The 25,937-nt window shown below is 43.0% G+C and overlaps 1 protein-coding gene across 7 annotated transcripts in view; it reads right to left on the reverse strand.

Moving 5' to 3' along the window:
- ZNF423 (zinc finger protein 423) overlaps window positions 1-25,937 on the reverse strand; it is a 221,796-nt gene that overhangs the window by 107,435 nt on the left and 88,424 nt on the right. Inside the window, exons 1-2 of one of the 7 annotated variants that reach the window (XM_018914570.3) lie at window positions 24,013-24,140; window positions 22,238-22,310 (exon numbers count right to left, since the gene is read on the reverse strand). The exons of 2 other annotated variants lie outside the window; for them this stretch is intronic. The gene's annotated coding sequence lies outside the window, so the exon portion shown is untranslated. Of the gene's footprint in view, window positions 1-12,500; window positions 12,647-20,782; window positions 20,935-20,995; window positions 21,088-22,237; window positions 22,311-23,472; window positions 23,506-24,012; window positions 24,141-25,937 lie in introns of those variants that run through there. 4 more of the 7 variants (XM_030227725.2, XM_050979021.1, XM_050979022.1 and 1 more) reach the window with 4 other exon arrangements.

Here is a 25,937-nt window from a genome sequence, read left to right on the forward strand (position 1 = left end):
AAACCCATCCAGCTGAGCAGTGTCACACAATAAATACATCAGCAAAGCTGGCTGCTCACACCAGGGCCGTGAGGCACATGGCAGCTGCACAGAGCACCCAGCAGCAGTGAGAGATGCAGCTGCTGCAGGAGCCAGAGACCAGGCCAGCCAGGTACCTGCCCTGGGCAGCTGGAATCACCCAAACCCAGCTGTGCAACACAAGCAACCCCTCAGAACCGTCCTGCTGGCACTGCAAAGAGGGGCATGAGCAGAGAGAGGGCTGGGGGCTGAGAGGTGCCAGAGGTGAGTCACCTCCTCCTGCTCCTGAGGCAGGACAGAGCACGTCTGGTTCACCTCTGGAAAATATTTAAGTTTTGGATGTACTTCTGCTCTAAGAAAACATTTTGTTTATATCCAAACTGGGAGTCTATAATGTAATACTTGGCTATGGGATTCAGCAGCTCTGTTTTACTCATTTTTGGTTTGTCCTCTCCTCCTGCCAGCCCTTCTTTATTTTTCTCCTTTCTCTTTTTACCTTTCCACCCCCTCTCCTGTGATTCTCTGGGGAGAACAAATCACTTTGGGAGGTTTAATGGACTGACAAGAGCAGAAATTTAATCGTTGTGTGCAAGCACGGGCCAGGCACATCAGAAGCAGGCGCAGTGCAATCCATTTGGGCTGCCCCACTTGTGACCCCAGGCACCCCCTCTCTGCAGGGGCCATACAGGGAGAGAGGGGCCCTTCCTGCTGACATGGGACCTTGGCGGTGCCTGCTTCAGGAGGAGAGGGCTGCCAGATGCTGACAAGCCAAAAGCAGTTATTTCAGGAGACTATTTTTTTTAATATAGAAACAGCTGACACAAAATGCATCTCACTGGGGAGGGAAACCATGCTCCCAGAAGTAAAAGACCACTAAAAAGCCTCCTTTTTTTTCCAAGAGAAATCTAAAACAGTTTTGGGCCAGATATCACTTAGGTTTTTCATTTCCATTTTAGGAGACTTGCAGAGTGCCCTTCTAGTCCTGCCCCATCCATGGAGAATATTAAGGGGGCAGATGAGGGTGGATTAAAAGATAGTACAAAGCATTTCACAGACCAAGTACAACCTCAAAGAAAACCTGTCCCAGGCAAACAGCCACTGGTGGGGGAGCTGCCTGAGCCTCCCTGCTGCCTGAGCCCCCTTTGCTGTGAAAGGTCCCCCACACCAGGTGCATGGCCCTGGGCTGACAGGGGCATGCACTCAGCTGCCTAAGAAAGGCAGTGAAAAGGGGAGGGCACAAAATTATTTAAACAAGCTTTTATACAGAAAATGGAAAACGTTGTGTGCAACAACATGACTCCTTTTCCTTTTGTACACCGTTTGCTGCTACAGATTACATTTGCAAAGTATAGCTTTCAATATAACATAGCCAAAAGCAACCTAACAGCATAATTTTCTTCCTGGGTACTTTATTTTTGAATTCTTCTACAAACAAAGAAACAGAGGTTTGGAAAAAACTAAAAAAACAAAGAAGCCCCTTCTTTTCACATGCATGTAAATCTGGGTAAACTTACAAGAGCCCATCTTTTGAACAACCAGTGTGATTTACTCTTGCTTGTGGTGCCTGAGCTGGCTACTGCCAGTAAATCCTAAGGGCACACAGTGAGTGATACCAGACACTCTGCACACCCACTACTACAAAGACTTTGCTCAGTTGAAAAGCATGTGTAGTATTTTTCTATCACCATTGCCTGCATTTTCAGTTTTTCACTTTTAGGCACCTTGTCTTCCTGACAAAGCTACAGCATATCCATGACATTTATTTAAAGCTTGCTGTTCTGTGCAACTGGGTGGCATAACAAAGACCAGGGAACCAGAGCTTAAAACACATTTCCTAGCTGATAATGCAGATTAAGAGAGCTACAAAAGACAAATATTAAGAACAAATATCAGTCATATCTAAAAAACAGAAGTATTTTCTAGCAGGATCATAACCAACCAATACCCTGAGATATCCAAAGGGAAGAATCTCTATCCTTGCACTCATCCTTGTCATTTGGAACTGCACTGCGCTCTTTAATAATAATCTCAAAATGATCCAAATACTTTCCAGGACCTTATTCCATGACAAGTTATATTGTAACAAAAATCAGTTATTTCAAAAGGTACCACATATGACTGGCTTTTTTCCTTCCCTTCTACTTCCATTTTTCATCTTGTTTCTCTCTGCCATTTCTCCATCTCATCGCAAAGCCAGATTATTACACTGCAAATGTGGGGCAGGTCCAGATACCCAAGGGGTGATCCAAGATCTTCCCTCCTGAGGAAACTTCACAGTGAACTCAATGACTATCTGTGATGTTTGCTGGTACTAGGGAATAATATTTCCCTTGGGCACTTTCTGGATAGAGTCTACCACCTGGGTTAAGTCATTATTACAATCAAGCAGAAAAAAGAAGGGAGGGAGAGTAGAGATGAAAAAACACTACAGCAAGCATCATTACAGCTCATCAAAAGTGCATTAGAAAACACCTGATAATATACTCTGAACATTAATGATCCTTACAATATACCATATTAATGCAGATGTTATCTGAATTCTCAGAAACAAATTTTTCCATTCACACACTTCTTTAAAATTGGTGTTGGAAAAAAACATCTCTACAATCTCTTAGTTGCCAGCATTTTTTTCTGTTTCCAGAAACAAACAAATAAAATAACACCTCTGTACCTGTATGTGCTGCAGATGACAAAGCTCACATGGGTATCCTGGCATTGGGATGCTCACTGGCATTCACAGGCAACGTGTTACAGTTAAAATGGACAATAGTCAGCAAATATTAATAAAGAGGTTGTGATTGTGTTGCCTTACATTGGACTATTATCACTACTAAAATCAATTTAACTGGCTGCCTGAAACTCTCCATTGCTGGACAGCAATTTCCCTTGCAATTTTTCCACCTTCAAGTTAGGAGGGAGACACATGAATGCCACAGAACTGATAGTTCTGTTATACGCTGCTAAGTGCCATGTTAGAGAACAGGTTAGTTGTCTGAAGAGCCTAATGCTTCCAATAACTTAAATGGAGGTCAAAAAAATAATTCTAGGCACTGCTTAAGTCCTATATTCCTCCTTTACAGAGACTGCAAATCATGTCAAGTTCTGCATAAATAGGTTTTGTGGGGGTATTAGAGGGTGAATTACTGTCATCTAGGTGCTAGTGCTTAGTAAAGCAAGGATGATCAAACCCATTTTGCCAAAATCCAATGTGAAATGCTACTCTCAAAGAAAGGTCACCCAATCAAGAATGCTTCATAACAAAAGTGATTAAACAAAGCAAAAACAAAATCCACAACACACATGCATTTTTACAAAGGAAATGCAACAGTCACACCTAAAGACCATTCCCTTATTGTTACTTGAAAACTGAAGAGAAATCTTTTTCCTAAACAAGGAGCTGGTAAAGGTTTGCAGCATCTCAGAATTACTTCTAGAAATAAGGGAAGCAGGAATTATTTTTAGTGCAGCTGAGAGGCCAGGCATATTTCAGGCAATCTCCCAGAGCCTGCTTCTATACCATGTGGGACATAAACCCACAAACTATGAAAGAACCCAAATCAGTATTGTTTTCTCAAGTGACATCCATTATCCCTCATCTGAGAAAATTAACACGTGTATGCAGAAGCTCAATAAAGTAAGCTCAGAGCTAAAAGTCTAAGATTAACTCTTTATGCCTCACACTAAATGTCATCTTTTAAGTCAGCAAAATGCTAATATATTCTAATTTATATTCAGTGCTTCTGCCATTTAAAGAAAGCAGGGACATCAAAATACAGTTAGGCTCAAGCACAGTTTCAAATGTTACAGTACACAGGGTAATCAAGAATTTCTAAATTCCAAAGACCTACAGTGATATAAAAATGGAGATACAGAAGGGCAATTAGACCAACACATGCTGGTTTTGGTAGCATTAGGAAGAGTGTCACAAAATGAATAAAACCCAGCTTTTGTGCAAAGTCTCTTATTTTCTGACATCTGAGGTAAGCACTGTATCTAGTAGTAAAATGCTATGAATGTTAAATGTAGGCAACCTTTGTGCTCTGCCAGTTTATTTCTAGATCAAATGATAATATTTGAAGATTTCTATTCCAAGCCAGCGCTCAGTATTTTTCTTCATCTTCCTGATCTGCCCAGAAGATTATATTCAATGAATCAGATATATCTTTGTCTTCTTTTTACTCAGATTAATAAATTAGGCAGCCCATAAATCTGAATGGTACTTATTCTGAAGAGTGAAACACAAAGAATGATTGATAAGGCTGAATTTCCCACCTAAGTACATAGAAACCTCCAAGCAGGTATTAATTCTATACTGAGTTTTTCTGCAACATACACTTACTCTTGCACTACGACATGCTCACACACATCACCAGGTATCCAGAACAAAAGCAAGGAAGGCTTTTCTTAACCCACCAGGTGCATTGTGCTTGTTTCCAAGCAGTGAAGAGCAAGTCACAGTTTGTGACATTACTATTTGAACAGCCAGGCAACTTTTGCAGTCCTTGTGTTATTCCTCCCAGCAACACAGAACAGATCTTGCATCTGGTGGCGTGTCCTTCTTGGGGACATTTTGCTACCCAGCAAGAGTGCAGGAAATGATGTCTGCAGAACAGTGAATTCTAAAGCAGGATAATAAAAATAATCTGATCGTTACCCCTGTGCTTTAAAAATCGGACCCCCTGGCAAGAAGCCAAAATAAAACATCAAAGAGGACCTCCACAAGCCAGGCTCAGGATCAACATTCATGTGAGAGCCCATCACCTACTTACTCTGACAGCAGGCAAGAAAAGTTGGAGACATCTGCTGGGAGGCCAGGGGTCAGGCTGGCCGGGCCATGCTGCACACACAGCACAGGGTGGAAATGTGAGTGTGTGCTGGCCAGGCTGGGCTCTGGGGCTGCAGGGGGGCTTCTGTGAGAAGGGGTCAGGGGCTGCCCTGTGCTGGATACAGCTGGCTCCACAACAGACCCACTGCTGACTGACCATCGCTGGACTGGCCATAACCCCCACTGCCCAGCACTCCCGGGCCACAGAGGAAAATTAACTTTGTTTCCCCCAAATCAAATCTGTTCTGCCCATGACAGTAATTGCTGAGCCATCTCCCTGTCTTTATGTCAACTCAGCTTTTTCATCTTACTTTCTCTGCCAGTCCTCTTGAGGCTGGGGAGAGAGAGAGCAGCTGGGTGGGCATCTGGCAGCCAGCCAGCATTAGCCCACTGCAGGGTAGCTGACTGCAAAAGCTTCTCTAAACAAGGAAGAATACACAATGCCTAAATCTATACCTATAGGGCCTGAATTTATTGATTGTGTTTGACTCTGTATTCCATTAAAAACATTTCTCCTGATAATGTGTAATGCAAGAACTTGCAAACCATACTACTGACCTCCCAAACTTGATGCTGCCTGCATGCAAGTTAGAGATGGAGGTTATTTTGGCTGTTTTGGGGTTCACTGCTGCTAAGGGTGATTGAGGTGGGCCAACTTTTTCATGCAAGAAGGAAGCAGCAAGTTGGTCCACTGATGGCTTAAGAAGAAAAACAACACATCAGCAAATGTTCCATGTCAAACACTTCCCAGACTAGTTCAAAAATGGGTTTATGTGTGCGCTGAAGCACAGGGGGACAAAAAGTAAAAGAGCTTCTAAGTTGCTGCAAGTTTTAGAAATCAAAAATCCATTGATCAAAGAGAAAACTCCATAATATTTTCCTATAAAATAACTTTGATTTCTTGTGAAAAAAAATCAATAAGAGTTGATTACTGAAAATGGCAACATTAACATAAACACCCTTCAGGCATCTCACAAGTACCTCTGCAAATCACACAGCAGTGCTAGGCATAGGCCACTGCTGGTAATCACATCCTCTGCCACACAACCAGATGAGCTTCCTGAAGTTGCAGTGGATGAAGACACTACCAAGGCTGTGCCAGGAGGTACAACAGCAGAATATATATTCAAGATATTAGATGTCAGTGTCAGCAGTTCCTTCACACACACACACACACACACACACACACACACACACACACACACACGAGGTGTCATCATGTCCCTTTCTAAGGTATCACTGCGCATTCTTCTACAAATCTCAACCTGAAACCCTGTTGCAAGGTCTCCGTGAAGCTGCTGAAGTTGATTACAGACTTAATACATCTGTATTATTACCCTAGAGCAGCACTTTGTGCTTCCTTTTCCACAAAGGTATAAAGCAGCCCCCACAAGATAAAGGAGCAGTTCCACTTTTGAAGCTAAAGCATTTTCCTGGATGGTGTGTTTAGCCTTCTTAGTGTGACCAATGAAGATATGAGTGAGTTGGGCTCCTTCTTTACCCACAGAGGGAAAAGATGGATGTTTTGACATGAAGCATTTGCCAGACACTTGGCAAAACAGCCTTCAAAATGGTACTTGCAACTGTTTTTCCAGGTTTCAGCAAGAGAAGGGACAGGACAGGATCACTGACTGCATCATCTGACCAAGGCAACTTCTGTTAGAAGCTGGTCTTGCTTTAATTAAAGGCACACTTGCTTTTAACTCTGAAACCGAGACACTTAGTTTGCAGAGACCCACGTTCATTCTCCTACAAGGATGTGACAGAGACCTGTGGATGTCTGGCATGATCAAAAGGAAACATGGCAATAATATGTCAAGTCACAAATTATTACGGGCTCTTCCCAATGTGCAGGAGATCCCACATTCCACCCATCCATATGGTTCAGCTGGGGAGCACTTTTACCAACATATGGCCCCTTGAAAGTGAAGGTTTTCTTTTGAGTTTTTAATCACAATTGCTTGTTATTCTTAATTACTTGTTACTTCCACTACACTATAAAGCTTAACCTGACTTCTGCTGGGAGAATCCAAGTCAGGAAGGTGGTTTCCTTTTTGCTAATAGGGAAAGCTTTGTTAGTAGGGAGGGGGGAACCAAAGCTACCTTACAATTTAAAGAAGAAGAATTACCTCTTGGTAGTAACACAAATCATAGTGCCCCTTCTTGATACTGGTATCTATCTTTGTCAAATCCTTTACAACTAAACATCACGTAAATAAACTACAGAGAAGGGGTAGGACAGCACAGTGCAGTAATAAAGAACAACTAAGAAACTATCGTTTTCCTTCTTAAAACAAGGTTTTGGAAAAGGTGGATTGAGTCTTATGGGCAGAAACAGGTGCTAAATGGCCCACAATCAGGAAATTTTACTTCTTTTGTGAATACAAACCAAACATTTTCAAACATAATAATTTCAGCAGATGCATGAAAAAAGACCAATTTAAATGTTCTTAACAGTTGCTCTGTTAAGTCAGATATTTTATTATAATGCTGCATTTACAAGTTCATGGAAGCCATAACCCCAAAGGAAGCCATCCACTCCACATTAGCTATATCCTCTTCATCTCCTCCATGGATTTTTTGCTATGAAACAGCAACATCAGGAGACAGCTCTGTATTTCCTCACAGTTGCACCCCACTAACACAAGGATTTACTGCCACACTGAGGGAGCCATATGGAGTCATATGCTCTTCTTTCCCATCCTCTTTTCCTATTAAAACTGAGACATTTAATGGGCAGTTCCCCTTCAGACACACATGGATCTACAAACATCTGGCAACTCAAGAGCCAGCAGCTCTTGCTATGTTCTTTAACTTGTCAGGTTTAACCTGTGTTTCAGCTTGGATCCAGGCTGCCAGTGATTTCCAGCCACAAGAGTGACAGCACTGGCCCAATAACATTTTCATCTGTGCAGACAAGTGTGTGCAGTTGTAAACAGAGCAGAACTCTGCTCAAGACTACTTCTAGGCACTAGAAAGCACAAGTCAAAAGAGGCAGCTCCATACTCTCTGTTCATGAGAATGTACCCTGTCTCTCCACAGGGAATATTTATTATGATGGGCCATAATCCACTTAACATCTTCTGACAAAGTCTATCAGTCTTTAACAACTTTGATTACAGAAGTTCAATGGCAACAGGGAGGAAAACTCATAGGGAGCAAGCGACTTCCACAAGAATTCCCCTTTATGAACCTGCACACCCTGTGATAGCAGACAGGATCATTGCTTATTTGTACCTATCAGCTTTGATGATAATTGCAACCCACTTGACACTTCTGTTGAAAGGCAGTATTACCAACAAGAAATCTGATAAATATTCAACAAAATCTAAATTAAATAATTCTATTCATCTTGAGGTCAGCATCTCTAAAACTGTTTCAAAATATTTGTGTCTTAAAGAGATAGGGAGGGGGATGAGGGAACCCTGCTTCTTAGACCAAAATTACTGAATCACTGCATTAATGAACACAACTTTTTTTATTTTTCAAGTTCAGTGAAAGAATGCCATCTATGCAAAATTTTGATCCCACATTACAAAATAATTACATGATAATTACATGAGCATTAAGATGTCTACCCCCCGAGTAAAGCCACTGCACCCAACTGCTAACTAAGGCAGGCCTGGAATGTTTCAGCTTATTAAGGAGAAATCCAGCATTGAGCAAAACCTCCAGCTGAAGCAGATTTCCACTCTTTTACTCCTCTGATTTCTAATTAATAATTAAAACATGTTCCTTTCTTTGGAAACCCAATTAGACTTGCGCATCAGCCTGAAAACAAACTTTTTTTAGTAGCTAAGCTACTTCTCATGGTTTAATGGGGTGGCAGGAGTGTTTTCTACATAGCTCCACTGACACAATTCATTTATTTCTTTCCATTCTACAATGGATATTGTAATCCATCCCCAACAATATAAACATTACATTTGCACAGCTAATTAGGATGTTGGCAGTATGAATTAGTGACCCTCTGATTTCTTCCAGTCAGGGCCGCCCCTGCTGCCTGCACTACTTAGGATTCACAATTAGGCAATTATATTTTCAGCATCTTTTTTTCCTGTCTAATGCTACCTCTTTCCTCACATTCAATATGACCATATGCACCAAATGAAGAGTTGTGTAGTTTACTTTGGGGTGAGGAATAGGGAAATGAAGGGAGGGAGAGACACAAAATGTCACATTCAATCCTTTGCCAGATCAATCTCTGCTAACTCAGTATCAGAGAATTATAGAGGGTCTATAAGACAGCAAATTATCTCCATAAATGTTTGAAAGAAGTGATTGTGCAGAGTGGGTAGGAGATATATTCTGACTGAGAATGAAGCAAAAGGAAAGAGGGACAAAATAAATAAATCCTGATCTCTGGGTGCAGTGGGCTGGTACTAAAGTTCCGTGCAGGGCTGCGGTCACCGAGCTGTCCCCAGCCACAGGATGATGACAAATTGGAGAGAATTCAGAAGAAGGCAACAGAAGTGATTAATGGCCTGGATGGACTGATTTATGAGGAAAGGTTAAAAGGTCTGATTATATGTATCTTTGTTAAAGAACAGCTAAGGAAGGTGCAGGAACTGCTTCCAAGGGGTTCATGCACGGTAAACACCATCACTGCATTCCACTGAGCATTTGGGAAGGGCAGGAAGAGAGAAGAAAGCACAATTTTATGCTAGACACTAGGAAAATATCTGCAATAAATGTTAGAAAAGAGCTGTTTCCAGCAGGAAGGACTAGAAACCTCACCATTTGAGAGCTGTAATGGACAAAGCACTAAGAAAATACACTGCAGGGGATAATGTCTGTTTTAATGTTGATGCTTGTTTAACTCACTGACTAATGTACACTGTGGAGACATAGCATCTTTATTAAAGCACAGACTATATCTCTGAGTCCTCTGCTGTGAAAAGTTCTCCATTAAAATCACTTATTACTAGGGGCACTGGAAACATTTTGGTCCAAGCATGTGCCACTCCATATCAGCTCCCAATCCACAGCTGAGGAATCCAGAGGATTCAAGAGTACCAGTGAGGGCAAATTAAATCTTTCAGTTCTCAAATATTAACCCAGCATTTTCTAAGTTCTGTAATCCAAACAGCCAAAACCCACCATCCCCCAACACAGACCACTTTGCAGAATAAAAATGTCCTCTATTTTCTTCTTTAAGTATAGAATCATTTTATGTCCTAGAAAATCAAGTGTTTAAGAGCAAGTTAACCTTGGCATTTGTGTGACTGAAGAACAAAAATAAATCAAGATTACTAAACTGTTAGGAGTAATGAACCCAATACTCCTACTTATACCCAAGCAAATTAGAAATCCTGCCATTGAATTAAGCCAATGGAAATATATTGAAGTAGAAACTGGTATAAATTAGCAGAAGACCAAGCCAAACATAACCAGAGTGACACATTTCCAGGCCATGTGCAGAGCTCAAACCAGGAAAAATAATTTACAATCAGCTCATGGAGACAGGAAGCATTGATGGCAGGCACCGAGGCTGCGTGGCTGCTGTAGCTCGAGCAAGCAAAGCTGGAAAATCCACACGGTGCTGGCCCTCCCCACAAATGGCAACAGAAACCAGCCCAGACTGCAGCACTATTGGCAAATCATGTTTGAAGAGTAATTCCAGCTCCAACTGCGCCCTGCCACTATTCACAAATATAGCTATACATATTGCCTGTAGAGACGTGAAACATTTCAACTTCTACAGCGGCCTGTCCATCATCCTTCCATGCACAAGGCTACACACAGCCTCAAGCCAGCACAGCTGGACCTCCAGGTGCCAGATTAGGAGGAACCGAAAAGGTCTTTTTCCAAGAAAAATACAACACTCCTTCCCCCTCTCCCTGCTCACGTGCATGGGTGAGAACTAAGCAGGCTTGAGGGGCTTTATTTATTCCCTGCTAAAAAAACATTAAGCTCTACTGTACAGATCCGAGTCTGCCAAATTCTGTCACTTCATGCTTTGGATGTAAATTATAAAAAGAGACCAGGGGAAAAAATACAGTAGAAAACAGATGCTCTGGATTACAGTGCTGGGTTTTTTTTTCCAAAACTACCATTTCCTTTATAGTTTCATTTATTTGGTAAGCAGAGGAGCATGACATGCTCACTGCCATAAAAGGGAAGACAATGGCTTTCCCAACCTTTGACATTTAAATCCATTTCCTTCCTCAATGATGAGACAAAACCCCTTCCCTTTGACAAACTAGACTCCCCTGCTAGACAAGGAGCAGTACACAACAGTCAATAACACATCAGCAGTACTGTCTGAAGGCTTCACACTCTGTTAACAGTCCCAACTGCATTAGAAAGGTAAGAAACTCCATAGCTTTGTGCCTCAGTTTCCCCATCCATGAAATAAGAAACATAATACTGCACTGCTTTACAAAGTTTGTTTAGAATGTTCCTGTGCAATGAACCAGCCTCAACAAGCAAGTAACTCAAATTGAGCTTTCAGTTGATATCCCTAATGCTCAACTGAACTTTGAGTTCAGCTTCTCAATTGACACCACTAAAAACATTTACACAAAAGCTTCACACAGCCATGAAGCTGAAGCCTCTTGTGTAGTTTACAGTACACTGAATAACTGTACATCAGCACAAGTTTTGTAGCTCTTAGGAAAGTCTATGGAAAGCACCGAGAGCAGAAAACCTTGATAAAAATCTGAAACTAAAACCTCAGCCCTACTGCAAATACCAACTCACAAAATCTACATATTACAGCACTGCTGATTTGTCTTGAACTGACCAAAGTTTGTAATTCAGAAGAGAAGGTGGAGAGTACTGAGAGTCTCTCAGGAAACTTTTGAATGTTATTTAAATTTAAGATTTGTTATTTTCAGCTTTAACTAGTCACTGGGTCTGTCACTAGTTCACTGCAGCAGAAACTCAGTGATGCATTAAACACTTTTTGTTACTAAATTCAAAACAGTTTCTCTTTCACCAAGACTGCAGCCATGCTGCCTTGTTTTTAATCAGCTTGCCAGAACAGGCCAGTCACAAAAATCTTAGCCCCAGAAAGAGTTAAAAAAATCTTTAAATTTGCCTTTGGTTCTTATTTTACGTGCTTATTTCCAGAGCATTTCCAAATTGTATTAGTTTAACAGACTTACGTATCTAAATCTTTTTAGCCACATACATCATTCACCAGCATAATTTTATTACAAGGGATATGTTATTAAAGCTTAACCTTGCACTCAGTCACTAATCAAAAACAATTCAAGAAAGCAAATCAAATGTTCCAACTTAACTAAAATCTCCTCCCTTTAAGCAACAAATAAAGCCTGGCTGGCTTTCAGGGAAACTTCCATGCATCAGCATCAGCTCACTCAAATCAGGCACGTTTCTTAAGTCTAAATTTAGCTGCTTGCATTTCTTCAGAACTTTAATTCCTGAATATTGTGTTGAACCTACTGAGACTGTTGAAGTGCCAGATCTTAAGGCTGCAGTCATATTGAGATTCCTTTATGGCAAATATAAGAAGCAAAGTTGCTCTAACACACAGGTAAGCAGTTGGGAACAAACACACCAGCAAAAGGATTAGGCATTCAGAAGCCGAGATTCATCTTCCAGTCATGCTGGCAATGCTGAATCTCACCTATGTGCCAGTGAGGAGTAGTTAAGCTACTTAACCAGCTGAAGAGAAAATGACTGTACATACATATAGGAAGGTTGGTTTCATGGAGACACCTCTTAGGTTTTCAAATCCCTCCTTCACTGGAAGCAGAATCAATCATCGAGCACTCATTTTTGGACAGGATGAGACCATGCCTTCACTCGGAAAACAAGAGCTCCTAAAACTCTGCCATGCCAGCAAGGTGCCCCAGCAGTGGGGACACCTGCAGGGACACCTATGTCCTCTCTGTGCTGGAACAGGCTCTGAGTCACAGCAGGTGGACAGGTTTCACCCATGGATAACCAATCCTCATCACCCTGGAAAGGCGAGCACGGCACAGGCGCTGCCGGTTTCACCGCTTCTCGTGACAGAAGACGGAGCAACTTCTGCTTTGCAAGAGCAAGTTTAAAATTTATATTATAACACTGAATCCACCAAAGCTGCCAAGAGACATTGAACTCATGGGATCTGTGAAAGTTTTTCACACCTGTGTTTTTCTCCTGTGCCTAATATTATGGGAGGCATTTTGGAGGATTTTACAATGCAAGTTTCAATGAGACACTTACAGTCTCCCTCAGGCAAATTGTCACAGCTGCAGAGGTCTGCTACCCAGCTGCCAATCAAGGCAGGCAGGGAGTATGTGCAGTGAAATCACAAAAAAGGCAGGCTTCATTAGACTGCTGAAACCTAACTAGAGGCTATCTGGGCGTGCTTGAGCCCTTAAAACAGGGTTGCTTTAGAAAGAGGCTTTTTTTTTTTCTTTCCAAGTGAAGAAAAGGCCCTAGTACTCATTGAGGAATGTATTGGTGCCAACTTTCCCCTTTGCAATTTCAATGTTTGTTTTCTCTGTCTAAAAAAAGAAATTACATCGCCGTATAAGCTTCTATTATTAGATTAGCTGATATAGCTGGAAAAAGTGGACAAGATTACAGGTTCCACATCCCTTTGCCAGGTCTCAGAAGTGTGTCTACTTTTTCCAACTCTAGAAGCTGTTCCAGTGAAATATTCCTTTCTACAACCTTTCCTTCCCTTATTTCCTTAAAGCACCCCAGCTACAAAACCACTGGCACTAAAGACCAGATGTACTGGAAGAACTGGAAGAGAATTTTTCCTCCTTCATGCCTAACAGAAATATTCTGAGGGAACCAAATGCATTTAATAATACTAAAAAAAAAAAAAAAAAATTAAAAAAAAAAGCTCTACAGACAAGAACAAACACACAGAAGCTCAGTCCAAATAACGTTCAAGTGGGAAATCTAAAAGCACATGGAAACAAGTGGCATATTGTAAGCCATTTAACAAAGTTAATTTTAGGTATTCACTACATCTGGTCTTGGCCCCATTCAGCAAACTATTTAAGCATGTGCTCAGGTTTAAGCAAGTGCAGGCTGAAAAGCCTACGTGTCCCATCACGTGCTCCTTGGGCATCTGCTGAACTACTTTGCTGATCCAGGACCATAACATTTAATAACAATCACCCTGAAAGTTATCTAATTAACAGCTGTTATTTTAAGAACTACATAAACGTAACGCACATTTTATGTCCCTAAAAGAGCAGGTGTCATGAAGGCATAAATCCACATCTAAGATTGTTTCAGACACAAAGCCACTTATGCAGATATGTTTTGTAAATGAAAAGAAATAGGTAGACTTTAAACTAAAACATAGTCAGACTCATCAAGCTGCCTCTGTCCATTACCACACTTAATCTCTGTTATCCTCACTGCTCCTTTGTTATTTCTTACTGACAATTTGTTATATTTTGCCTCTAATTATTTCCACCAGGAAAATGTTAGGATATTTTTTTAAATTTGTGCTCATTTAGGTCTCCTTCTGAACACAAAAATCAGTGACATGATGTTCAAACATTAATGCTTAAGTGGCTTAGCAGCAGACCTATAGTTTTCCAAATTTTCAGATAGTCACAAATCCTGCTAAAATAAACGGCACTGGGAAAGCTGAGCTCCCCCTCCCAGCCGCGAGACCTGAAGTTTGAAAATTCTGGGCTCCCTATTTACAATTACAGCTGCATTTCCCGAGCGGATTGTGCCGTGACGGCTGAACCCTGCAAATGTCACCGGGCCGGCTCGGGCAGGGCGCAGCAGCAGCAGCAGAGCCATTGTTGCTGGGGCCCGGAGGGAGGAGGTGCCGCCGAGGCAGATGGGGACCGCGGTAATGCGGAGCTCCCCGGGGACAGCCCGGGCAGGGGCTCCGCCAGCACCACCTGCCTCCCTGGGGCTGCGGCGGGCGCATGGGGGGCTCCCCCGCTGCAGGGACACGGGACCATTGTGCTGCCCTCCGCGGGTGTGCCACCCCCAAAGCATGGCACGGGGGGCCCTATGTGCCACCCCCAAAGCATGGCACGGGGGCCCTGTGTGCTACCCCCAAAAGCATGGCACGGGGGTGTCACATGTGTCACTCCACACAGCTTGGCAGGGACCATCGCCCCAGGTGGCTGGCAGAGGGGTTCCTGCTCACGCCACATTTGAGGGTGCTCCAGCCCCAGTGCCACCCACCCCGGCTGCAGTGCAGCTACTTGGTTTGCGTGTCCCGTGAGGAAGAGAGAGCACACAGAGACATGCTGGGCTTCTGTGATTTCAAGACAACATCAAGAACCTTCAGGCCTTCTCTCCTGCTAATGTTACTAATAACCTCCATATTGTCATCTATCTTACCTGAGCTAACAGTTTATAAACCGCCACCTGCAGCTTGTCCCTTATAGTTTATTAACATACACTAATAAACAGTATGCTTCACTCCCACTGTGCTGCCAAGTGAAGCCAGTCAGAATAACTGCATTAGCTTTACTGTTCTTTCTCAGCACATTTTTCCCACATGGGAACAATTAGGACAAACTCCCTCCAGATTATATTTTGAGATCCATCATATTTGCAGGAAAATAATAATAATAATAATAATCTTTTTCACAAATGCATCTGTAGGCATCTACAGAAAATTAACCTGACTGACATTACCAAAAGTGATAGGTTCTTAATCTCCTCAGCAGTTCCTCTGCATGGAAAGGGTTAATGCTCCCCAGGCTCTGACTTACACCTATTATGCTCAAGTTTAAAAATAAGATGTGAAAGATGCATTATATAAGGCCAGTACTGCTATCCTGCCCATCTCCTATTTTGGAATTAAAGATCATCATTGCTCACATCAAAGGGGCTGGGTGAGAATAAAAGAAAAGACAGGAACAATGAAAATAGCTACCCGACACGAACCAGATCAAAGGACCAGGCACAGAAAATGAAGAGCTAGGGGGTCCTTTAATTACTGTCCACATCCTTCAAGTCATGTGGTGAGAAAGAAGGGAAAAAAAGTTTTGAAGGCCACTGGGTTTTGTCTTGCTGTGGCTCCTGTTTCCACAGTCTGTGCCAGTTCCCTACAAACTGCTCTGCTTTTTATTTTTTAAATTTTTTTTTTCTTCATTTTATTAAAGTCAAATAGGACTCCTGGACTCCAAAACTCCTCCCTTATGCCAGGAGGAGGAGAGGGAAGGAGGGGTAAGAGGGGCAGTAGTACAGATAGTCTGTAGCAATTGCCTGAAACAATTTCAGGAGGACTGCTCCAGGCAGCGCCCCGGGAGCTGCTTTGGGAAGGAGAGCTCTGGCTACCTGAGGCTAGTCTTTATTTGCCGGCCTCCCGGGTTGAGAAAACTTCAAATTCACATAGGGCACTGCTCCATGGGGCAGCAGATCAAACCTGGCTACTAGCTGTTTGAGCTCAGCAGCAGAAAAAAGGATTGCTCTGGGACTGAGCATAAGTAGAAGCATGATTAAACTTCAAACATACACACCCCCCTCCCTTTTTTTTATACACAGCAGACAGTTATGGCTAATATTTCGATATGGACTTTAAAAATATGCTGCAAATAACTTACTCCAGCCTCCTGGCTGTGGGCTTAAAAATAATAAAAATTTAAACTAGCTGTATTATTGCAATGAAGTCAAATGTTCAGATTTACATATCATGGATCATTAAGGGAATGTCAAGTTATTTAAAAGGATCTCTTTTTATTTAACTTAACTCTCAAGATTAAAATTCAGATATCTGACCATTGACTGTAGTAACACATCATACCATTTACTTCCTTCTATTTATACTTCAAATGTGGTGCATTTCTCTCTAATTACTCCTGACTTATGTTTCACAGAATCACAGAATAGCTAGGGTTGGAAGGGACCTCTGGAGATCATCTACTCCAACCCCTGAATGTTTATTTTTAAAAAGACAGAATAAAACATGTCATAAGAAAGCAATAGAACAGGGGTTTAAAAACTGATGGGGAAGAAACTGACCAAACTTTCTAGGAAGTTACAGTGCTTTGCTCTAATAAAAATATTCTGGAAAAGCCCTGGGATGTTCCCAAGAAATTGTATTTGCTAATATAGATGAAAGCAGTGGACACAGACAGAAGTCGCTGAAGAGGAAAATGCCTTCCTGTCTCAGGTCAGTTTGCTTGGGTTTATTCTGTATGCCAAACTAGAGCATGAAAAGCATTCAAACACAATTTCACAGACTTTGAAAAAGGAAGCTCATATCACCAAGACAATATCTAGAAAAGGGGAACACAGGATGCAAAGGCATCCTTCTTCCCATCCTATTTACAGCTTGGAAACTGTAGACAAGCAGTTAAGGATGATCTTTCAAGAGGCAGTTTAGCCTCCAAACTCCAATGAGTGCCAAGTTACTTCATCTTATTTCTGATGAAAGTTGCCTCCATCTCTTCCTGCTCTTGGACACTAACATGCAGGGAACAGCCGTTCTCAGGAGGCCAGCTGAGGACTAAATTAAGCAGATATAGACTACAAAGCTGCTTTCTAAAGTGGGCATCATGCCTAGGCTCTACATCTGAGCAGTATGCTAGGTACATGTACCAAGTTCAGTTAGCTGTCTTGCAAACATCCGCCGTGGGAACCTTGCCCAAGCAAACCTTCAAAGCTACCGTGGTTCTGGTGGGATCAGCACCACAGCAGTGGGACTGGGACATTTGCCTCCTTGTTACAGGTCTCAAAGTACCACATTATCCATTTAGATAGTCTTTTGATTGAGAGAGCTTCCCTTTTGGGCTTAGCCCCAAATGCCAAGAACAGATGAGATGGTTTAAGAAATTCTCCAGGTAAAACATGAAAAGGATGCTTAAGATCCAGCTTCTGACGAATAGCTGCACTCAGGGAGCCACAAGGGCTAGGGAAATAAACCTGGTCAATTAAATGAACTGATTGAAGAGAAATCAGAGATTCCTCTGGGGAAAATCTGACATGTGGTCATACAGCCAGTGCAATCTTTTTGGAAGGTGGTAAATGGGGCAAAAGCTGGGAAGAACTGGATTGACTTACACATTTGGCAAAAGGTGGTTGTCATAAAGGGCATAATCTTTAAAGGACATAAAATACAAAGAAACATCCATGATGGGTTCAAAAGGATGCTCAACCAGCTCACTCAAAGCCTCTTGAAACCTCAGCACTGAGTAGAGAATTCTACTGGGAAAATACAGTAAAGGCTCTTCAGCAAATGTTCTGTCCTTTCCATAGACTGCCCCACAAAATGCACTGGTAGATGCTGAGAAATCTTCCAAAACATTCCAAGATGAATTAACATGAAGAAATTAATTGGAGTGCAAACTAATAAGGATGGTGCAGAATAAGACTAATTTTCTTTTATCTCATTAAAAAAATACTTACATGCTCATTCATGGGAGGGAATAATTTACTAATAGTTGAGCTATTTTTGATGCACTTGTTCAGACAAGCTCAAGAGACTGTGAGATCACCAACAGGACTGCCAGAAGTCGAAGACCTTCATGGAGAGCTACCTCTACTTTGTGTTTGGCCTTTACATCTTTGAGAGCCCAATGCTGGTGCTGTCCAAACCGTGGTGTGCTTTGTCTGGGCCCTGAGCTCAAGCTCAGATGGAACTGGAGCAGGCTGAGCACACATTCTCTCCTAGATAAGCAGTCTGGAAAGGCCATAAATGTGAATGTAGGCTGTTGAGACAATGCCAGCATATCTAAAAATCAGAGTAATGAGCTCAAGCTGCCGTCACTAGGAGCATGTGTGCCTTTTCCCGTCTCGCTTTCTGGAAACCCATGGGTATTCCTGCAAAGGGAGGGACATCCTAAAGTGGTTGCTGACTCTAACCCAAGAGAAGAAGGGCATCTTGCAGAGCTAATTGAGTTATTTACTCAGGGACTCAAGCAACATTTGCTGTCAGGATTGAAGAATTCTTATTTTGTCTGTGGAAGTCAATCACCTGGTTCTCATCTAACTTTGCTAGAACAGAGCACTACTCATTAAGGCTTTTCAACCTGCACCAGAAACAAAACTCAAACTTCACATTTTCTTTTTCCTCAGAAGGTTCAATCGCAGAGTAATTTAGTTTGGAAAGGACATATGGCTATCACCTCTATATAAACTGTTTCTCAAAGTCTTTTCTTTTACTACCAGAAGAAAGTCACCAGTCATTTTCAATAACTTCTTGTTTTTTGAGGATGCTTTACCAAAAAAATTTCTCTAATAGGATAGAAGCCCATCTCTCACTGGGTAGAGAAGACACTACCTGCCCATGCCTCCTAGAAGCAGGACATTTGCTTTCTGTGTCTATTTCTATGACAATGTCTCAGGGAAATCATGAGACAACCATCAGTGTTCGAAAAGAAAGCCAAACTGCCTGGCCAAAAGCACAGGAAAGTAAAATCAAGTAGATGCATTTCTTCCTTCTAGTAAATTTTGGACTTTAAGAAGTGGAAGATATTATCCTCTGCTGAAGTTGTTCATTTCATCTTATATTCCCCACATCATATTCTGAGTCAACTATCTTAGCCTGTGTGTTTCACTTTAGTTGCTGCTTCCAGATCCACTCTACCTTTTACCAGTCTATTCCCCTCCTTCTCTCCCCATGCTTTTTCAACATTTCTCATCTTTCTCTTGGCAGTTTCCACCCTGACTCACATCCTCTGCCCCCATTTCCAGTCCTGTTACTCTAACCTTCCTCTAGAACACAATCCGTCAGCTTCCCTGATTTCAAGATCTTGCTTGCTCTCTTTTCATCCTTTCTACATTTCTGTCATCTCCATGATCAGAGCATACACCTCTAGCCCTTCCTGAAGTCATTAACTTTCCTTGCCAACTGTTTTGTCCACCAGCTCTGTAAACGCAAGACCAGGGGCAATGGAGGCTATAAAAGCAATATAAGAGAGAGCATCAATGCATGGCAATGGAGAGACTGCTGCCTGAATAATGAAGATCTGGGGGAAAAAAACCCAAAACCAAAAACTGTCAAAATTACCAGACCTAGGTGAATTTACACACATTCAAAGATTAGGGGGGAAAACTTAAAAGATTATGCACTTCAGAAAGGCACTAATTCTCAGCTAACATTTCTTAAACCTGGCATTACCAGAGCTGAAAGAACAATTTCACAAGTCTCCTGCACACTTGAATACAACTAAAAGACAAAGCAGAACTCTGTTGCTTCTTAATGGCTATACACACTGCTCCAGTGTTCACATGGCTACCTCAACATAAAGTACCTGATGCCTTACTGAACTTGCCTACTTGTCCTGTATGAGACACATAGTCATAGTCATACTGATCACTTTTGTGAGACAAGTTTTCTCAAAACCTTGAAGTTTTTCAATTCTAAAACATTTTTAAAGATTCATGTGAGCTCCTAATGCAACTACAAACTTGATGAAATCTGCTGCCAATCTATTCATTTCCGTTTGAGTTTAACTTGGATATATTCCTGCATGCCTCCACATAATCAACTTAAAATAACCTGGTGAATTTCCTCCTTATTCTCCAGGGCAGGTATAGTGTTCTACCTGTGACTTGAGTGAAGCTCTGTGAATTATATGGCAAGAACAACCCCATTGTCAGAGCAGTCACCTGAAAATCATGCTAATACCTTAGTGACGCTTTGGAAATAGGTGTAACACACACCCAGGAATGGAAAAAGACCTGGGCTGCATGGCCACACAGGCCTGTACAAAAGTAAGGAAAAGGAAATGCTCCAGGAAAAGCAGGAGTTGTTTCACTGACAAATATCCCAAGTTCTTAACAAAGGGATATAAATCATTTTGGTGATGCTTCCCTCTCCATTCTTCCCTTTTCTGCTCCCACCATGTTGACATTTCCTCTCTTGCTGTCACCTCCCAAGCAGCTGCTACCCTGCTACTACTCTCCTACTTTCACTGCCTGAGAATTCACCCAAACTGTGTCCTTTATCTCCCACTGTATATTTAAAACCTAGGATGTGGCAAAACAAGCATACAAGTCTGTTTCACAGCAAACAAATGTCTTTAAGGTATCTTAACTCACCCTGGTATTTGCAGCCTGTCCCTCAGCGTCCTTCCCTCTGTGTCGTCAGAGGTACCGGCCCCACTGTGTCCCCAACACGGTGCCAGCCACCTGCTTCCCACCCCTGCCACTCCTGACTACTGCCTCACCTCGCCTTCCCTTTCACCAGCCCCTGCAGTCCCTGGCCCCTCTGCACCCCCAGGACAGGCGGGTGGGGCAGCAGAGCAGTCCCACCTCAGCATAGGGAGCGCAGCGCGTCCATCCCGCTGCGGTGCCTGGGCTGTGCCTGTGCCTCGCACGCTGGAGATGACACAGCACAGGAAAACCAGCAGCCACCAATGCGCCTGGGCCTGCGAGAGCACAGCCAGCCGTGCCCTTTGTTTCGCTTTTAGGTTCAAACCTGCCCCCTTCTCATTTCACAAGCTGCTTCATGAGAAGCCAGCTCCTCCAGCTGCCTGTGACTGCCAGTGCTCTACAGACTGGCTCACACTCTAAAACTCAGCATTGTATCAGCACAGGAGTAATTTTTTAAATCTTTCCAGCAGAAGCTGGTTTTGTCCTTTCCCCACACCCCTCCCAGGCAGGGCTGGTGGCTTAGCCCAGAGAGTGCTCGATGCCAGCACAGGCTGGCAGCAGCCCCACTGGCAGCAATGGGCCTTAGCATAGAGGAGCACAGAGGTGGGCAAGTGCTGAGTGGGTGCACCTTATCTCCATGAATTTTACTCACTTGTATCTATCCAAATGACCTCACAGTACTTTTGCTTTGGCAGTTGTTCTCCACATTGCTGTCAGCACTTCTGAGATCGACAAGTGGAGCACACTGGCCAGGCTGGGAGGAGGATGAAAGGGGTGCTACCAAGCACTGGCCTAGTCTAAAAACATCTGACTGCCTAGGAGCAGCTCACCAGCTGTATTTAAGGTAGACAAGGACAGTGTCACCTGCCAGTCATACCACAGTGGCTAAAGAGACAAGACCACATTACAGCTGTGGGTTTAATTACATTAGAACCTAAAAGGTCAAAGAGGGGAGGTTGGCAACAGTAACCCAGTAGGCTCTCAAGCCTATAAGGAAAAAGAAAAAAACTCTTCTTTTTCCACACAAGGTGTCTCTAATCTGAGCCACAGTTAACCAGCAATGGTTGTGCTGGCATTAGGCCAAAGTTTTTACATGGTTCCTTCAAAAAAGTCATCTTTCTTCACAGCTGACTTGTCCCTTTCATAACCAGTGGTCACGACAAGGCAGATTACCAGCTCTTACAGCAGAGGAGACCTATTACTCTGTTTGATAGGATATCAGGATACCCTGCTCCTGCCCAAACAGACAGCAAATGTTCCACCCCTTCACTAGTTGGGAATAAATCCCATGAATCTGTCCCACACATAAAGAAATCTTCTGTTTCCATTCTGAGGAAAACATGACAGAGCTCTAGTGAAAATCCCAACTTATTCATGATTAGATAAACCACAGTGTCTTACCTCAATAAGGCCCATTCATTTTCCTAGCTCATCCACACATACACTTGTTCCAGGATGGGATCCAACAAAATCACTGCAAAAGTGGGTTGGTTAATTTTTATTTCCCAGGTTAGGATTGGGTTTTTTTTTCCTAGCCAACATTTGATCTCTCTGGCACTGCAATACTGCTTGCCTGCCCACCCTACACAGTGCCTATATGGGAAGAAGAATACACTGCTAGAGCTTGCAAGGTTCATTTAAGATACACAATACGCTAATACAGTCTGTTAAGTCTTAGAGAATGATTTTTAAAACAAGCAAAGAAATGTCCTCCACTCAAGAAAGAAAACTCTAATGTGTGGAAAAAATGCCAGTTTAGGTCTGTGGTGTCATGGCCCACAGGGGAGGCTTTTCCACCCTCAATACTAATTATGTGCTGGGCAAGATACAGCAGTATACATTAAGCACTATATCTGATCAAGCAGAAGACTTTTTTAAATGGTTTACTAGCTATTAGGTATCCTGCACTCTACACGCTGTGCTGACATAAGATTTTACTGCTTGCAGATGCAATTGCCAAAGACTAAAAGGTTTTATTTTCTTAAACCACACAGACTATATTACTACTCCTGAATGCTATATTAGGGGGAATCCCCTTAAAAGAGAAGAAAAATTTCTAGCTGGCAAGTTGCTAGTGAAAAAGATCAGATCCAAACTGGCTAAACTGAACCTGGGAAGCAACCAATACAAAAATATAAATGGTATCAATCTGTCTTCCTCTACATCTGTCTTGAGCTGTGGGGTATGGTGTTGTGATGGGGAGCAGGAGAGAAAGAAGGGCTGCAGAAATGCCCAATGTGGGGACACTGCACAACTCAGTCCCCTGACAATCCCCTTCTCTGGTGTCACTATCTGCTGGCTTTGTGGGCAAAATTGACGGCTGGTCGCTGCTAGCCAGCACACACAGCCTGGCGGCCTGAAAAGGCCATTGATTTTCCCTGTCCTTAAGAGCACGCTCTGCTGAGCTTGGAGCCGTGTGCTCGTAACTTTAAGGGGGTGCGTTTTGTTTAATCGTGCCTTTTCTTGGCCTGAATTTCCCCCAAAAAGCTGAAGAGGGCATGTGCTTATTATCTTTTACTGCAGCATGTGCTCGGTGCAACCTGAGCTCTTCGGATACTTCGGTCTGAAAATTAGAAAAAAAAAATTAATTGCGAGGAAAAACAAGGCTGCTCTGCGACTTTGATTCAATCAATTACCATTATCTTCCAGCGCAGCCCTCCCCGCCGCCCCCGGACCAGTTGTGTTTAACTTTCTTTGCCAGTCGCGGCCCCGCAGCGCGCTGGCGGAGCGGCGCTGCCGGCTGGCTCCCGCGCGGGGCTCTTATCAGCCGCTCCCAGTCAGCGCCGGCCCCGCACAGCTGGCAGGGACCCCCTCCGTCCCCCGCGTTATCTGCCAGCGCAGCCTCGGCCGGCCGGGGAGGGGCCTGCGGCCGCCCCCGGCCTCCCCGCCGCCCCCGGCCGGGCCGGGCTCTGCCGCCGGCCGCCCCGCTCCCGCCGAGCCTCCTTCGGCGAGCCCGAGCCGTCTGAAGAGAGGCAGGAACAAAACCGCAAATTTAGATTAATAAAGCATTTGTTGATTCTACAGAAACTTAGCAGGCCCCTAAGAAATCCACCAGAGACCTCTGCAGCTCCAGTAATTTTCTGTTATATTATCTTTCTTGTAAAATACTTCCCCAGACAGAGCCCCCAAAGGGGCTCAAATATCACTGTGACTAACCGAAATCAATGTGCACTCACCTATTGACATTTTTACATAGTTTTTGGATTTAGTATCCGGCCCAAAACACAATCAAATCTTCTGCCAAGGAAATAACAGGCACTTAGCTAGTCAGCTATTAGTGTTACAAAGGAAAAAATGTGGGCACCCAAGGGAGATGGGAGAGACGGCATTGACGTCAGGGGTAATTGGGTGTCTGAGAGAAATTGCCAACGGCTGGCCAAAACCCCCAGAGGCCCACACAAAGCCGAGCTGCAACTCTAATAAAGGAAAGTAAATTCTAGAAAGGGGCTTTGCTGCAAAGAAGCCTAGCAGGAACCAAAAATATCTCCCACATACACAAACACATACACACAAATAAAAAATACAAAATACGTTTAGGAGCTCTCTTTTGCACATCTGGTTTAAGCTAAAGTGCTTTCTACTTTTTTCTTTTTTTTTTCCAGGACCACATGGATTTTTATGTTGTACCGTATGTTCAACATCTATTTTTATAAACAGAATTCAGGGCTTTAAAGAAACTTATTTTTAATCATGGGGCTTTAAACTGCAATCTCTCTGGCACCCACTCTGGCACCATTAAAAACAGTTTGGTCTTTTCTTTAAAAATCCCTGAACTTCCAAGAAGAATAACAAGCACAGTGGAGCCATTGGAGGGCCATGGCTAAGGAGCTGTCCGACTGGTAAATCTGTATTTGCACACCCAACAACTCTCCATCACCTGTACCTACCCGTATGTTTCACTGACAAAACTCCCTTCCCACTGCTTCCTCCCCTAATGCAGGAAACCTGAGAGAAAAGATTTCAGATCAGACACCCTGGGCAGAGTTCAGGGAGGTCCTGGAGGCTGTAGCCTATTCTTTCCATTCATCCAGATCCCTGTCATACCAATATAGACCCACTGTCTTCCTAACACTCCACCACAGATGAAGAGTAAAGTGGATTTGGTCAGTTCTTACTTGCCAATGTGTCTTCAACCCCCTTCTCCTCCCCCCAGACTTCTATTATATGCCTCACACAATAAGACTCAAACATCTCGTCACTAAATGCATTGTAAAACTCAGGTTGGTATTTTCCAGCATGATAAACTGCTTTATGTCTTCTACACTAAATGCAAAAATGCTTTTTTAATAGGTAATTTAGAGTTTCAGCAAAGTTTCAAGAATAACAAGATGATCAAGAACTTAATAGGTTCAAGCCTGCTGTTACACCTAGCTGTGTCCCCATCATAACTATCATCATCTGGAATCTGTGGGGGTCCCTGTAAGCCCATCAAGTGAGTGTTAACAATTTCACTTACAAGCTGCCCTCCACCCAACCAAAGAGCAGAGGAGGTAGAATCAGGTTAGAAAGAGGCTGAGGTACAAACAAAATGGCCACACACAAAGCACAAAGGGCTCCTTAAGCACCACAGCACCAAGGGCATAAAGAACTCTTTAACAATACACATATAAAATGGAGCTAAGTTTGAAAAGATCAGAAGTGCTTGATGGTAAAATTGCATTGCAGAGAACAAAATGATTATTGCTCTCAGAGAAGGAAGAGGGCTATTAACACAAAGAAACTCTCTAAGAAATGTAAATACAAAAACCTACACAGAAAGCAGATGCAAACAAAAAAAGTCCCAGACCTTGGGATGTAAAGGTGAAATTTCTTCATCTCTGGCTGGTGAGCCCAAGTCTTGCAGAGGATGCCATTCATATGGAAGAGGGTCTGGAAAGGGGAACGTGGGCCAGAAGGGCAAAGGGGGAGTGGTGTGGGGGGAGAGCATCTCCACTACCTCCATTATTTCTTGATGGGAAATCCACAACCACTGCTCAGGCCTCCAAGTGTTAGATAGGAGAGGCAGGCATTCTTCCCTCTTCACTTTCTACAGTGCTTTCAGTTCACCAGAGAAAGGGCAATAAAACCACTGGACTGACTCAGTGATATCATGTCCCTGACA

Source organism: Serinus canaria, chromosome 11 (genome assembly GCF_022539315.1).
Source record: "Serinus canaria isolate serCan28SL12 chromosome 11, serCan2020, whole genome shotgun sequence".
NCBI classification, from domain to species: domain Eukaryota; kingdom Metazoa; phylum Chordata; class Aves; order Passeriformes; family Fringillidae; genus Serinus; species Serinus canaria.